Source organism: Schistocerca americana, chromosome 3 (genome assembly GCF_021461395.2).
Source record: "Schistocerca americana isolate TAMUIC-IGC-003095 chromosome 3, iqSchAmer2.1, whole genome shotgun sequence".
NCBI classification, from domain to species: Eukaryota; Metazoa; Arthropoda; class Insecta; order Orthoptera; family Acrididae; genus Schistocerca; species Schistocerca americana.
In genome coordinates this window covers 882393579-882398083 of record NC_060121.1, presented here as the reverse complement: position 1 = coordinate 882398083, position 4505 = coordinate 882393579, and the positions used below count along the sequence as shown (strand labels likewise).

At 46.4% G+C, this 4505-nt stretch overlaps 1 non-coding gene across 1 annotated transcript; it reads left to right on the top strand.

The window, feature by feature from the left end:
* Positions 1-4136: 4136 nt before the first annotated feature.
* Positions 4137-4211, top strand: Trnat-ugu. The gene has a single exon. It is a non-coding gene; the product is annotated as a tRNA-Thr (tRNA).
* The last annotated feature ends 294 nt before the right edge of the window (positions 4212-4505 follow it).

Here is a 4505-nt window from a genome sequence, read left to right as displayed (position 1 = left end):
ATGGACCGTTTACCAATTGCGGAAAAGATCGATATCGTGTTGATGTATGGCTATTGTGATCAAGATGCCCAACGGGCGCCTGCTATGTATGCTACTCGGTATCCTGGACGACATCATCCAAGTGTCCGGACCGTTCGCCGGATAGTTACGTTATTTAAGGAAACAGGAAGTGTTCAGCCACACGTGAAACGTCAACCACTACCTGCCACAAGTGATGATGCCAAAGTAGGTGTTTTAGCTGCTGTCGCGGCTAATCCGCACATTAGTAGCTGACAAATTGCTCGAGAATCGGGAATCTCGAAAACGTCGGTGTTGAGAATGCTACATCAACACCGGTTGCACGCGTACCATATTCTATGCACGAGGAATTGCATGGCGACGACTTTGAACGTCGTGTACAGTTCTGTCACTGGGCACAAGAGAAATTTCGAGATGATGACAGATATTTTGCATGCGTTCTATTTAGCGACGAAGCGTCATTCACCAACAGCGGTAACGTAAACGACCTAATATGCACTATTGGGCAACGGAGAATCCACGATGGCTGCGACAAGTGGAACATCAGCGACGTTGGTGGGTTAATGTATGGTGCGGCATTATGGGAGGAAGGATAATTGGCCCCCATTTTATCGATGGCAATCTAAATGGTGCAATGTATGCTGATTTTCTACGAAATGTTTTACCGACGTTACTACAAGATGTTTCACTGCATGACAGAATGGCGATGTACTTCCAACATGATGGATGTCCGGCACATAGCTCACGTGCGGTTGAAGCGATATTGAATAGCATATTTCATGACAGGTGGATTGGTCGTCGAAGCACCATACCGTGGCCCGCACATTCACCGGATCTGACGTCCCCGAATTTCTTTCTGTGGGGAAAACTGAAGGATATTTGCTATCGTGATCCACCGACAACGCCTGACAACATGCGTCAGCGCATTGTCAATGCATGTGCGATCATTACGGAAGGCGAACTATTCGCTCTTGAGAGGAATGTCGTTACACGTATTGCCAAAAGCATTGAGGTCGACGGACATCATTTTGAGCATTTATTGCATTAATGTGGTATTTACAGGTATTCACGCTGTAACAGCATGCGTTCTCAGAAATGATAAGTTCACAAAGGTACATGTATCACATTGGAACAACCGAAATAAAATGTTCAAACGTATCTACGTTCTGTATTTTAATTTAAAAAAACCTACCTGTTACCAACTGTTCGTCTAAAATTGTGAGCCATATGTTTGTGACTATTACAGCGCCATCTATCACAAAGCGAAAAAAGTGGTCCAACTAAAACATTCATATTTCTTTATGTACTACACGAATATGTAATAAAAAATGGGGGTGCCTATTTTTAAAAAAACGCAGTTGATATCCGTTTGACCTACGGCAGCGCCATCTAGCGGACCAACCATACTGCCATCTGGTTTCCCCCTTCAAGCTAGACAAGTTTCGTTCTTTGTAGTTTTTTCATTTGACGCTTGTTTTGTGAGATATTTGGCCCGGTCACGATCAATGGACCACCCTGTATACATTCCTTCCATCTCTCCGGCAGGCTATGAATGCCCTCCCCCCCCCCCCCCCAAAAAAAAAAAATTGCTTCGTTTGAAGTGAACCAGTCAGTGAACCGTTTTCGTACATTTTCATACGAACTGAAGCGTTGCTCAGCGAGAGCGTGTCCCAGTGATGCAAATAGATGATAATCGGACGGAGTCAGGTCTGGAGAATAAGCCGCATGCCCTAGTATTTCCCAACCGAATGCCTTGATCGCTTCCCTGGCCCGTTTTGCTGTGTGTGATGGTCCGTTAGCATGGAGCATGGAGAAATATGACTTCCTGTTGGCTTTTTCCATATTCCGGTCGTTTTTCACGTAATGCTCTATTGAAATCGATAATTTCCTGTTGGTAGCGATGAGTGTCAACGGTTTTGCCAGGCTTTAGCAGCTCGTAATAGTTAACACCCTTCTGATCCCGCCGAACACAGAGCATTGTCATCTTTCCACAGCAATTCGATCTTATAGTGAATGTTGATGGTCTGTCTGGATTCACCCACGATTTACGACGCTTAGGATTCTCAAAATATATCCATTTTTCATCGCCTGTCACTATACGATGGAGAAACGACTTTCTTTTGTATCTGGCGAGCAGCATTTCACAAGTGGTCTTTCGATTTGGTTGCTGTCTTTCATTCAGTTCATGCGGAACCCATTTTCCCACTTTCTGGACCTTTCCCATAGCTTTCAACCGAAGAGAAGTCGCTCTCTGCGTCACATTCAATTATTCCACGAGTTCCTATTGAGTATGAGTATCATCTTCCTCCAATAAAGCATGCAGTTCGTTGTCCTCGAACTTTTTCGGTGATTTTCCGAGCTCGTCGTTTCTCACGCCAGAATCACCACTTTTGAATTTTTGAACCACTCGAAACACTGTGTTTTCCCAGGAGCATGTTCATCGAGAGCTTCGTCAGGCATTCTATGTGATTCTGCAGCAGTTTTCTTCAAATGATTATATAGAAAACAAATGCTGTCCGCAAATCGTAGTTGGTAGGCACAAGACTCGACATGTTTACGGGCTTGAAACAGATACCGATGCATGGAACTTGGGTTACTGTATGTTGACATTCGTCGTCAGCCGTTACACAAAGCAGATGGCGCTGCAGACGCGGTCTCACGGGCCCTACACTAACGGCTAGCACCATCTATAGGGAAATTCCGGTTTCATACTTCTACACCTTGTAGAAGAACTCGTGCGACATAAACGAAAGTTGGTAGACGTGTTTGTACATCTGAAAGATGTCGATTCGAATTTCGCGCCAGTCGCGTGAGAGTGGCGTTACTAACGCCGCTATGAGGATGCAAACCAAGTTTGCTTTAAATGCACGCTGTAACGATCGTGGGCTTTAGTTGCGTTTCAGATTGGACGTGGTGAGTTGAAGTTAGTCAAGAATGACTGTTTAGGCGACAAAGACACCATTATCAACACCTCACTGAATTTGATCGAGGTCGCGTAACATGGATTACGAGGACGACACATCCGGCCACCCTGATTTTGGTTTTCCGTGGTTTCCGTAAATCGCTTCAGGCAAATTCCGGGATAGTTCCTTTGGAAGGGGACGGACGACTTTCCTCCCCGTCCTTCCCTACCCCAATCGGACCAGTGACCTGGCTGTTTGGTCCCCTCCCCCTAAATCAACCAACCAATAGGGATACGACAAAGCTGGACGTCTCTTCTGCATTACTGCAGGAAGACTTCTCAGGAACTGTAGATGATTGCAGGCAACGATGGTCACGGGAATGTACGGTCGCAAGAAGACCGGGCTCTGGATGGTCACGTGGCACTACCTTGAGGGATGACCATCGTGTTCGGCGAATGGATCTAGCCCATTGCAGTGCGTCTGCAACAGCAGTTTGAGCAGCAGTTGACACCACAGTGACACAACGAACTGTTACAAATCGGTTACTTCAAGGACAGCTTAGGAGCACATGCCCTGTAGATTGCATTTCACTGGCGCCAAACCACCACTATTTGCAACTACTGTGGTGTCAGGCGAAAGCTCATTCGAGGATGGGGGGCGGTCTGTTGTGTTTTCTGGTGAGATATGATTCTGCCTCAGTGCCAGTGATGGCCGTGTGTTGATTAGAAAGAGACCAGTTGAGGGCCTGCAACCAGCCTTTCTTCGTGCTAGACAGACTTGATCTACACCTGGAGTCGTGGTCTGAGGTGCGATTTCGCAAGAGCAGGAGCACTCTCGTGGCTATCCCGCGCACCCTAAATGCAAATTTGTAGGCCAGTCTGGTGATTCGACCCGTTGCGCTGTGACTGATGAACAGCATTCCAGGGATTATTTTCCAACAGGATAACGTTAGATGTTCTACAGAGTGTCGACATGTCCCTTGGTCTGCTCGGTCACCAAATCTGTCTCCAGTCGGGCGCATATGATACATTTACATTTACATCTACATCTACATACGTACTCCGCAAGCCACCCGACGGTGTGTGGCGGAGGGTACTTTGAGTACCTCTATCGGTTCTCCCTTCTGTTCCAGTTGGGAACAGCCAGCCAGTTGGAAATGTAGGTCTCACGGAAAGCGTGCAAGGGATAAGTTCCTGCAGTCGCGCTATCCTCTGTGCCCTCGGTGGCTCAGATGGATAGAGCGTCTGCCATGTAAGCAGGAGATCCCGGGTTCGAGTCCCAGTCGGGGCACACATTTTCAGCTGTCCCCATTGAGGTGTTTCTACAACACCTGTTGGCAGCTGAGGGTTTCGATTAATTAACAGTAACCTAACATTTCAGATAAATGTACTGCTGACTTGGAAGTCAGACAAACAAATGGTCAATGAAATAGCAAACAGTAATATATGCTTCTCAGCAACAGGTACTTTAAATGAACTAGATGCAGCAGTTAAAGAACCAATCACCGCAACATATGAAACCAGTAGCAGCACTAAACAGGGAAAAGCATGAAATGATTCTGCTTTAAATCAGGGGGTCTTCAAA